Raw genomic sequence first — 12,329 nt, 5'->3', positions numbered from 1 at the left:
AAGAACAACCATACACAGTGTTATACTAGCATACTACCAAGTGCTGAAAAGATGCAGAACATACTTCCCTAAGGAGAAAACACCACTGACCAGTTACAATTCCAGTTTAACTTGACAAGTTTCTTTAAGATATGAGATGAAAAAGTTTTCTAAACCTGACATGTGTGAGTATTTTAATGGATCAACCCCATTCTTTTAAAAGTCCCTATGGATCTATCTAAACAGTTCACTGCAAATATTCAATCTTCATTGAGGTGTTTGGATTAGTTATGATTGGTAAACTACGTCCTATGGTATTGTTTCTGTCCCTGAATTTAAGTATGCAAGCACTGCCCACATAAATGCTTGCATGCACAACTTGGCAATTTGTTTACTATGACCATTTGTCCAAGTAACCTTTATCACCTAAAGATCCACACTGGCCTTTGCTTAATTGTACTTGTATGCACTTATTTTATTTTTAATGTAAAAAGATGCAGCATTTTTAAAATTCTGGTTTTACCTATTACTGAATGCCTGAATCTACTGCAGTGTCCTTATGCTGACTCTGGCCACCCCACCCTCTCTAAGGCACTTTTGTAAAGAAACGTGAAGCTCTCTCACTAAGGTTAAAGATCTATAATAAAAGATTTTCAATGCAGACTAAATATAAATAGCTCACCATGTGTTTGTAACCTAGCGGGGAGAAGCTTTGGAGATTATCACATTCTGATGTATGGCCTATTAATCAAATACATTTTTCAAATAGAAAATAAAGTGGCAGCTGTGGGGAGACTAAAGGGTGGACTATTTTCAAGGTATAAAACAAAGCCTCCTATCTAATAGTAGGGTTCCCATATGTGGCAATAGCTTGGTCTGTATATTCTGCCAGGGCCAGATTGTTAGGGTGAGGAGCAGCACCTTCCCCCATGAGCAACACCGCTGAAATCAACAAATACCCTACAAGTGCTGTTCAGTGAGACTAGGAATGTCAGAATCTGTTTGTAGTTAGTTATTACAGGTAGTAGCTTCTGCCAGTGGCTGGACTGTCCAGGTGAGCTCTATTTTCCAGCTGAGCTACTTTACTGCCATCCTTCCCACTGAGACCTGTCATTATGTTTATACCCCCTGTAAGACCCTTTATACTGCCACGAGCAGTGTACAGTGACCCTCCTGTAATTGAGAATCAGGGTTTGAGTTTAGCACACTCACCATGGGGGGCCAGTCAAATTCTTTTTATAAAATTTGACAAGTAAAAAATTGGTGGAAGAAACATTTAATTTAAAAGTGAGCCCTTTATTAAAACTACCTCAGAGATAACATTTTGGAGGATCTGATAGCCAAAGAACCACAGTTCTTGGTAACAAAAAGCCACTGGAACTAATTTCTTGTGGCCACAGAGCTGTCTGCCTCCCTGCTCCAGCAGCTCTGCTATGCACAACATCTGCTGGGCCAGGGAGGCAGGCTGCCTAGTAGTGGCGATTTAAGGGCCTAGGGGGAAATTGGCCCAGGGGGCATGGAGGGTTCTGCATAGTTGGGGAGGGAGTAGCAGGGAATGTGCATGTGCATAGGGTCAGGGAGATATAGATGGCCTGTGGCATGGGGTATAAAGGCATAAAGACTCTGGACCAAATGAGTCTGCCCTGAGATGCAGATGCTCAGCAGGGCAACCCACTGCTTAGTCCTGGGCTCTGCTCTGCTCCCCACTCCCCAGCTAATAATAATAAATGGCGATATCCCATCTCCTAGAACTAGAAGGGACCTTGAAAGGTCATTGAGTCCAGCCCCCTGCCTTCACTAGCAGGACCAAGTACTGATTTTTGCCCCAGATCCCCAAGTGGCCCCCTCAAGGATTGAGCTCACAACCCTGGGTTTAGCAGGCCAATGCTCAAACCACTGAGCTATCCCTCCCCCCAATTCAGTGCCTCTTTGCCACTGTTGTTTCCCTCTGTCCAATTCCCCTGCTCAAAGCCCCCAAACCACCTGCTGAAATTATTAATATGGGAAACCACCATATACCACTTTAACCCTAAAATCCTTTATTAAATCCAAAGGCCAAATGGTACGTATACAATTGCTCTCAACAGCAGTCAGGCAGGTATTAGCAATGAATCCTTTAGGACTTTACTTTTTATACCCTTTAACAAACAAGTGATATCATTGCCAGTTACTGACTTCAGCTAAAAAACTTCAGCTAAAAAAACAATTCGAGACTGTTGTTTACCCTTATTTCGAGTCTTAATTCTCATAAGATTTACAACCTCCTTTCTTCCCAAGACCTTTCCTCCCTATCTCCTCCTCTGGCCTTGCTTACCAGCCCAACAGTCGGAAGGTCTGTGCTTTTTTTTTTTTTTTTTTTTTTTTAAGGACCATTTGGGTCTTGTTACTGTAGCTCTTTATTTTATTAGTTACTTTTTGAACCATACATCCTTCCCACACTACACATAAGTAATACTACTTATTATTTTCACAGCCTTCTTTTACTTGCTGATCGGGGCCCTTTCTTTACTATCCACAAACCATAAAGGAAATATATTGTTTTCTTAACTAAACTTAAGCTAAGTTTAATTCTTTTAACTTCATAACTATCCCTACATTTCCCCCCTGCCAGTAAGCATGCCCCGCCTCAGGACCTGCATCCTGCCAGGTTTGTTGAGCTTTGTTGGAGCAGAGCAGCCCTCATTCAAGAAGATTCCCATCGTTCCAAGAGGGCTTGCTTGAGTAATGATCCAGGATTTAGCCCACAAAGAGGAAGGAAGGAATGGCATCTTGAGCTACAATGATTCAACCAAACCAAAGCTGACAATGAGGAACATTATATGCTGATTTGCTGTGAAAACTCATGTTCTACACATAGGTTTCAAAGTAACAGCTGTGTTAGTCTGTATCCGCAAAAAGAACAGGAGTACTTGTGGCACCTTAGCGACTAACAAATTTATTTCAGCATAAGCGTTCGTGGGCTACAGCTCACTTATGCTGAAATAAATTTGTTCGTCTCTAAGGTGCCACAAGTACTCCTGTTCGTTCTACACATAGCAATCATTACTCCAGTAGCTAAGCCTCAGGACTAGGCTCCTCTTTGTTACTGTCTCTGTGTTATATTCACATTCTTCTCAAACAGTACATGGAGTTTAAGGAAGCCCTTGTGTGGTTCAGCCAAAGCCTATGAGAATGCTACTCCCTGCTTCATCACTGACTCAGCATGTGACTTTCAGTCACTGGATTGCCTTTTGGTTTCATGGTTCACTCAGTTGGGAAGCTGGGGAGAAATGGACAAGGATAACCTTTTGGGTAAACTTTCAAAAAAAAAATTGTCCTTTCAGTAGGAGAGAAGAACAGACACAGGTTTTTCTCAATTCAGATTAGTCTGGCTACCAGACCTACAAACAAAATATTGCTGTGTTTAATTTTAAGTTGAGTGCCCCTTCTCTTTGTGAATGCACTGCACAAATAGAATCAATATTTCCTCTTGAAATGCATCAACTACAGCAGGCTACATTTTCTGAAATTCTCTACTGCTGAAATGCCAGACCAATATGTCAAAACAGTACATAATTATGGAGAGGAAATTAGGCAACACACAGAATACCAGCAAGTTATTTATGAAATGCTGTAAATCACTGATGCTCTGCCTCCCTTCTGGAAGATGACAATATATTACAATTATAGCACAGACCCAACAGTGCAGAAATTGACTCAAAATGACTTGAGTGCACAAATTCAGATTTTCAGATGCACCAGCACGCTGTAGACTGGTGATGCCATTCAATTCATTATTTGATGGTTTTGCTTTTGGTTTTGGGGGGAGGGAATGAGAGAGGGAAGAGGGGGGAAAATCAACTGATTTTTATTATTTTGTTTTTTAAAAACCTTGCAATTCTTTCATCACTTCATTGCTTTTGTGCCATTTTGTTCTTATTTAATGCCATTAATCTCTAGTGCTTTCTAAATTGGAGGTTGCTTTGTAAATTAAGTATTTTATGTTGCTCTTTTAATCAGCAATAGGGGCCTTAATTAATGTTGCTGGGAGACAGATTATAATGACTTCAATCTTATTTGAGAGAGTAAGGCAGTGAGGCATTTCCATGTTTCGTATTTAACTAGATGCCAGATTCTTTCAGTTAAAGAAACTGTATATCTATCATGAGCCTAACAGATTCAGAATCTGGGGGAGATATTAAATGAATACAACCATTTAGCCAGTATAAGTGCCGAATAACGTTGTTTAATAGCAATCAGCACTTTAACTTTGGCTGGGAAATCAATGGCTGAGGTTACTGACCTGAGTATGTGAATTTCATAGAGCTGGCCAAAACTCAGCATTTTTGGTTTCAACATTTCAAAATTTCCCACTCACCACATAGTCTGTAAAATGTTCATGTTGAAAACACCAGCACAGAGTGTTTCTCAAACAAAATGTATTCCTCCTGTCTCTGGCAGCAGCTGAGTGAAATTGACATGACCCCGAGACCAGCTGATGCACCACACTGACCAACTCTTGGGGCAGCTGACTTACCAAGCCGTGGGCGTTAGGTAGCCCAGGAAGCCAGATGGCCCAGGAGTCTGGAAGCCCTGGTCCCTGGCCTTGGGGTAGTCCATATAGCAGGGCTGCCCTGGAGTTGTGGACCCTGGAAGCTTGTTCCAGGACTTCCAGCTTGCGAGGGTTCTTAACGCTTCCAGGCTCACGGCTGCAGAGCTCCAGTAAGAACGGGGAGGTTCCATGGCTTCCTGGCTCCAGTCTGCATGGTGGGCTGAGCCAGATCTACTGATCCTGGAAGCCTGTACTCTCCAGCACCCCACCAGGATGGCAGGAAAGGTGTTAGGATAGTAGGCATGTTTCTGATGGAAACAGTCAAATCTACCTATGCTTCATAGAAAGTTCATCCAACTTGAGATATTTCCACACACAAAAAAAAAACATTTAGGGCTCAACATATGGGTTTTGTCAAAAAATTCCCAACCAGGGCTATTTACAGCTCACTGCCAAGTCATGTTTTTCTTTTAACGAGCAAGTATCTTACTACAGTTTGTGGCTTGAGAATATAGCTTTATCCTCTACAGTGCAATGGTTCAGAGATACGTTATACCCTTGAGAGAGGCAGTATATAAGCACAAAGGTACTGAACCATGGCTGCAAACCTACAGATCCCACTGATGTAAACTGGGATTTAGTCTGACACCTTCAGTACTAAGCACTGAACACTAGGATGTGTGAGCAGGAAGATACCATCATAATGGCAACAATATACAGACAGACAAAAGCACAAGCCTCTAACGCTAGAGCTGAAGAAGTAACTGCACTAGCGGTCAGCAAGCTGTCAGTCTCTTATCTCCACAGAGGCTGGTCAGTAGGTCTGAGGACACAACACCTTGCAGGATCAGTTCCAAACCAACTCTGTTCTGGCAGCTGTGTGGGAGTCAAGTCAGAGACTGTCTCACTTTGTCTAAATGAAGGGAAAAACACCACAAGTTCACTCAGCCTGATTTTCCAGTGAACAGACCAGACGGTGTGAGATTCCTACTGAAAGGGCCCTATCCTCCATGGTTCTGAGTGACCTCAACTCCCATTGACTAGAAGAGGAGTTGAGGGTGCTCAGCCCTGCTTTCAGAATCAGGCCCTAACCCTGGATTCAAAGACACCCCCTTCCCCATACTTTGGGAGGGGAAGAAGTTCTGACTCCAAACCCAATCTGGATCCAGCTTTTGGAGCTTGTGCCGATCTCTACAATGGACTGATCTACCATGTTAGATCCCAAACTCCTTTACATTTAGGGTATCACAACTCTGAATCCATTACCCAAGTCTGCACTGCAAGCCCATCTCTCAGACTAGTGGATGGGAGGGGTAATAAAACTAAGACTGGGAAAATGGTGTTGCAAAAGCAACAACCCCATTCAGGTGACACTGGGATTAGATATTGCAGCCTTGAGTTGGCAGACTCAAACCTTGTCATAGTCACATCATGTTTCTAGCCAGAAGAACTTGTGCTTTCTCACAGGCAAAGACCAGCCACATGGAAGAGCATCCAGCCACACTGTTGGAGAAGGAGCACGCCAGACCTTTGCATATAAAACAGATGTCCACTATTCCTGTTGTTCTCTGTCCCTCTTTCCTTTAAATGTGGAAGTCAAAGAGCAAAGTCAAATTGGAAATTGTTTTCTAGTTGGACTTCAGCTGCTGTGCTGAGAACAGCAAAGAGATCTGGATATTATGGAAAGTCCATGTAATTATTACTGAACAATAGTCTGAGACACTTTTTTTTCTGCACTCACATTTTGGTGGGTGTTTGGATCTGCGGTTTTGGTTCAGCTCCTCTTAAAAAAAACAAACAAACCCGCTGACTACTGATAGTGCACTAAGGTGCAGATGCTGAAGTTAACAGACCTCTCATGTCACAACACTGTGGTTTGTTCCTCTTGTGAGGCTGGCAAGCCAGGTGCCAGCTCACGCCAAGGGCCCCATGTCTCAGATGGACACTGACAGATACATAGCTGGACTTTTGTGGGTTAATATTGATAAAATAGGTCTTATAAATATTCAATAGAGTCTAAACACTTTCTGATAATTCTGAGTTAGTACATGCATTAATCTTACTTGTAATATCTGTATTCCATACGGTAATGTAATGTTTGAGTCAGTGTACTGTGAGCCTCTGTGACCTATGAATATTTATACAGGAGAGGGACATTAATTAGTGTCAAGAGCTGCTGTTCTGCAGAATTTGTTATGCCCTTCTCCAAAGAGGAACCCCATCGACCCCAGACAAGCTAGCAGTGGATATTACAACTGGAAACTCCCTACATCTGGACTGTGGAGTCGTCAACAAAAAGACTAAAGATTCTTATTGTTGTTCTGATCTCTGCCCCATGAAGATGAGTCATGCAAGTGGACTTCTCCCATCAGCTGAGTTTGCAACTCCGGGCACATGGTAGGGAGGGCGATAAAAACCCCAAACAAAAGAACCTAGGTAGCTCTATGCTGCTTTGACTCTGTGGCAGCATGGGGCTGGGGGAGGAGGGGAGGCAAGGTGGTTCTAGGTATAAGCAATAATCCCCAGCTCCTTAGTCTGGGTTAGCCCTAAACAGGGGTGAAAGTAATATTAAATTCTTACCAGTATGGGGGCCCGGCTACTGGCCCCCGGAAGGGGCGGGGCCTCGGGCAGAAAGGGCGGGGCTGGGGTTCAGCATCCCCCAGCCAGCCCATCCGCGTTGCCTGACCCGCACCGCCCGGGGCTCTGGTAGCGATTTAAAAGGGCCCGGGGCTCTGGTAGCAGCAGCTGGGAGCCCTGGGCTCTTTTACATCGGTGGCCCTGGGGCAGCTGCCCCTTCCCCCCCCCATCGGCGGCCTGGGGGGAGGGCAAAAGGGGCAATGATGTTAAAGCACTGCCGCAGCGTAGGATCAGCAGGGCCGCTGATGGGGGAGGTGGCAGCGCTTTAAGGAGGGTCCTTTGCCGCGGGAGCACTTTAACATCGCTGCCCCTTTCCCCTCCTGCTTCCCCATCGGCGGCCCTGCCAGTAGGGACCCTACTTGCCGGGTCGCCGACAGAGGGGGGCAAATGGGGCAGCGATGTTAAAGCGCTGCTATGGCAGTGCTTTAACGTCAGTTTGGTACGGTCCGGTACCGGCTTCTTACCAGTACACCAGACCGGCCCGTACCAGCCCACTTTCACCCCTGGCCCTAAAGGACAAATGGAGCTTGCTGATTATAGAAGCCTGTATTGTTTTTTGAAACCTAAGACTGTAATACATTCATGTGTCTGTTGGCTTTAACCTTGTAAATAACTCTCTAATTTCCTTTTTCTATTTAATAAATCTTCATTTAATAGTTTATTATAGGATTGGCTACCAGCATTGTGTTTGGTGTGAGACCTATAGCGCAATTGACCTGGGATAAGTGACTGGTCCTTTAGGATTAGAAGTAAGCTGAATATTCCTGTAAGGGGCCATCTGTCACAGTGATACACTCACGTAGGGGGCAAGACAAACTGGTGTACTCAAAGGGACTGTCTGTGACTCCACATTAAGGCTGTTCAAGTGCCTGATGCGTTTGCCCTTGGTGAAGTTGGTTGGTGAAAACTAAGTTTAGAACTCATAACCAATTTGGGGGTAGTGCCTGGTTTCTAACAGTCTGCACTGAGGTTGGTACTTTTGCATCACTGTTGGGAGCGTCACATCACTGTAGGAATATAATGTTCTTTGTAGGTAGCCAACATGTGATGTTTCATATTTATCAACCTGGCAACAGTAAATTATATGAAGAGCCCAAGAGTCCTCAGGGGTAGCAGCAGCAGCATTTCAATAAAGCAATTTTCAGTTATTCAGTAAAAGCAGCGACTGCACTGAGCAGTCACTTTGTAGGGATGTGCAATCATCTCTTAGCTAACAAGTTAGATGATAATTATAGGGCTCTGCAAAAATAAAACAGCCACAAAGTGTTATATTAGCTGCGTCTCTCTCTCTCTCTCGCTCTTTAGAACAACATGCTGAGGCAAAGATTTTCCCAGGATAGAGAAGGCGCAAAAACTACATTCAAAATAACGTGATGGGTCTATGTCAACACCAGAAAATAAAAAAGTTTAACAAGTAAAGAAACTCAATCCTTGACACATCCTCATGGGTGCATTACTGGTACCTAAGTGATACAAGTTCCCCAAACTCCACAGGTTAGATTTTTAAGTTTAAGCACAGCTTTGAGCAAAGAACAGCACTTAAACTGCAGGTTGCCAGGAGCTGCTCTGGGAGGGCAGCAATAATAAAAATAATTGATAGTCAGTACAGACTTTACTCAGAACTAGGGGTGTGGCTGCACTTCAATCTGGAGATGTAATTTACAGCTTGACTAGACATACCCACGCTAGCTCTGATTGAGCTGGTGCACTAAAAATAGAGTGTAGGCAGGGTGGTGTGAGTGGCTAGCTGTCCTGAATATGTACCTTAGGCGTGTACTCGGTGGCTAGCCCCTTCTGCTGCTCATAGCTACATTCTATCAGAGCTAGCATGGGTATAGCTCCTTGAGCTGGACTTTACCCCTCCAGCTCAAAGTGTAGACATACCCTTAGGGGGAAATTCACCCTTCTAAAGAGGGTCAATACAAAATAAGACCTAAGTGGAATTTAAGTGGTACACACACCTTGTTGGATGAATTTCAGCTTAGGGAAATCGTTGAGCTACATCCTGAAGGGTACTGAGCACCCACAACTATTTCATTGTGATCTAGAAATGTAAGGAAAGGCCTGGAGGAGGTGGAGGGAGAGGTGGGAAATGGTTGGAGTGCATCATCCTTGGGGAGCTGGTGAGGGATAGAGAAGCACCATTTCTCTAGACCTGATTGATACATCCGGACATGCAAAAATAAATAAACCCAGGGAAGATAGAGGGCCTAACTCTCCATTACGCTACATGTTGTGTAGTCATTTCCACCAGTGCCAAGAGGGTTACTGTAAAGTGATGTCAATGTGATCTGGTTGAGGTGCAGGCTAACAGAGAGTCAGGCCCAGAGTCCATGATGATGCACATGGATTTTATCTCTGTGTTGCTGGATGCATTGGGACAGACTTGCCAGATGCAATAAAAACTTATGGCATTCATTTTCCTGTAGTGTTAGGAAAGCACTGAAAGGAGACAGGAAGAGAAGAGCCAGCGGGACACCTTAAAAAGGAATTTTCAAAGAGGGCATGTGCTGTTCAGCACATACAAATAGGTGAGGGCACAGGTGTGCTATTATGAGTTTGTTGTATTGAGCAAAGCAATTTGCAGGGCATATAAAAGGAACACACAGATTGTGAATGCTGAAGGCAAACATGAAAGAAGAGGAACAGAAATGGAACTGTTACAGAGATTAATGTGTTCAGCAGTGTAAGATTGGATGGAATATGAGTAGGAACACAATACAAGTTGCTTCTTGTTATGTGCAGCCAGCGTCACAATCCACCACTGTGGTCTATGCTGTCATTCACCTCAAAACTTAAATAAATAAAAATCACCTTTATGATCCAGATTTTAATAAAAGATCACAGGGCAACATAATCAAATGACCACATTCAAACAATCACAGTCCTCTGCACTTTTGGACTTGTGCCTGAATTGGGGATAGAATACAAAGAGGAAGGTTGTTCTTGTAATATATCTGGCCTGACTGAAGCCATGAGACATGGAAATCTCTTGAAAAGGCACTTGAGATTTCCAGCCCAAAGACATGTAGGCAAGTACAGAAAAGTTTCTGAGCTGATAAATCCTGGTTCACACCACTAGTGAAAATTAGTTTGCCAGTCTTGATCTAGCCCTCATTTGTACACTTCTCAGAAACACCAACTACTTGCCAAGATAGGTGGCACCTAATGCCCAGTGATGCGCTGCCAACGCTTTAACCAGGAGCGCTCACAAAAGTTTCCTCTTTAGCCTGTGATAAGCCACACAGCATCTACTCTGGGTAATCCGAAGTAGGTGGGGAGCTTGTCATGGGATTCTATTTTAGGACACTTTTTTTTTTTAAATACCTGACACTTGGTGACATCCGGTCAAGTCCAAGAGCAAAAATTTGCTCTTCTGATACATCTCATGAGCCTCAGGAAAAGAATCTATGGCAGCATCTAGATAAGCCATGGAGACCACAAGAACTTTGAGAGACAGGGAAATCAGCCACAGCCATCCTTCAGTTTCAAGGTGGAATTTTAACCAGGAGCTCTTGAGCACCTCCTACAATACATTCCTGCTGATGACGAGAAGCCCGGGCCTGGAATAACCAGGTGTGCCTTGGGTCTGGACCAAGGTGATCTCGCAAAGAGCTGTATGGCGATGTTTGTACAGTACTTGCTTACAATACATCTGCTCGAGCCAGTACTGTTTGTCCTTCACTTTCATGAGCACTAAATTCACTTCAGTATTTCAAATCCTCCTGAAGCCTGTTTGGAATATTTGACATTAAAATGACCAGTAATTTTTACAGTCTGTCAAAATTCTTTTGAAACCTTTCTCTAAGACACGTCTTGGCACCGGGGCTTAAATTCTGAATAGTTTAACACATTTTGAGGAGACAAATCACATCTGTAGGCTAATCACCATGTCTAAGATGAAAAGGTTCATACAGTTACTGAACTACATTAGAAGCATTTGACAGAGCAAATACATAGGAGACTGCTGCATTGCGTGTGGTTAAAGGAGTTGCTGGGAGAAATCACGCAGAAACACACATTGCTGCGGTACACATAAATAGAGAACAATTTACAGTAAACACTGAAAACAAAATGAATCTAAGAGTTAGCTCATTAGTGCTTGTCTGTTATTTTGTTCTAATTAAAGCATGAGTTTAAGTAGTGTTATATCCACTAACAAAAGAAAGACATGATCTTAATCATTATCACTTGTTTTAGAGGTTAGCTAGTCACCATAAGGAAATGTAACTGTTTCATGTTGCAATTACATCATTATGTAATTTTATCTCACCATATAACATCTTTAATACACGTCTAATCTACCATGAATATTGTTGCTGGATCTTGGGCTTACTTTGTTTTTAAAACACAAGAAAATGGAAAACAGGAACAAGGTCTAAGAAGCCCACATAGTTTTTCTTTTATGTTACTGGTTTTAAGCAATATTGTTTCTTCCACCCAAATAATTATCTAGCTCTCCTCTACAGTACCCAGAGTTACTGGGAGCTCTGCAAAGCAAAGATCTAAGATTAGACAGTGAGGTTAGACATTATTATGAGCTTTGTTGACTCTGATGGAGTTGCCACCTGCATACACTGGATATAAATTTAGTCCCTAGTCTTTTCCAAGGGATGCAGATGTAGTTTACCTAACCTTTTTGAACACTATAGAATCAGCCACATGGAGCCTCAGCAGCAGCTACATCTCCCTCTGCTGCACGGGGTTGGGGAAGCGAGCCTTCAGCCTATCCCTACGCCCCAAACTCCCTTGTTCATTAAGGACTGCGCTTCCACTGAAGTCCAAGAGAGTTAAGGGTGCTCAGCCCCTTGCAAGCTTGAGAAGGAGTCCAATGGGTAAGGAAACTCTACACAACAGTTTAGGATAGGCAGTAACGAAGAATATTGCACCCAATGGAAGAATCAGGGGAACCCAGATAGAGTGTCACAGAATGATGCAATTATTCATTCAATTAAATATGAACAATTGTAATGTGTATATAGTTACCCACACTGCATTTTGGCTGATACTGGGTGTCATTCTGCTTGGTGAGAAAAAATATCACTCTGTATAATCCACATTGCAATGGTAGCCATTTCCTGTGTTGTCTGTAGGCCACAGCACTACCACACATCTGCAACCATGGCTGTTTGTCCCGAATACTGGACTTGCTATGAAAATAGCGGTGGTTGGTCACATCTCA

This window comes from Malaclemys terrapin, chromosome 8, assembly GCF_027887155.1.
Source record: "Malaclemys terrapin pileata isolate rMalTer1 chromosome 8, rMalTer1.hap1, whole genome shotgun sequence".
In the NCBI taxonomy this organism is placed as follows: Eukaryota; Metazoa; Chordata; order Testudines; family Emydidae; genus Malaclemys; species Malaclemys terrapin.
Note: the sequence above shows the minus strand (reverse complement) of the source record.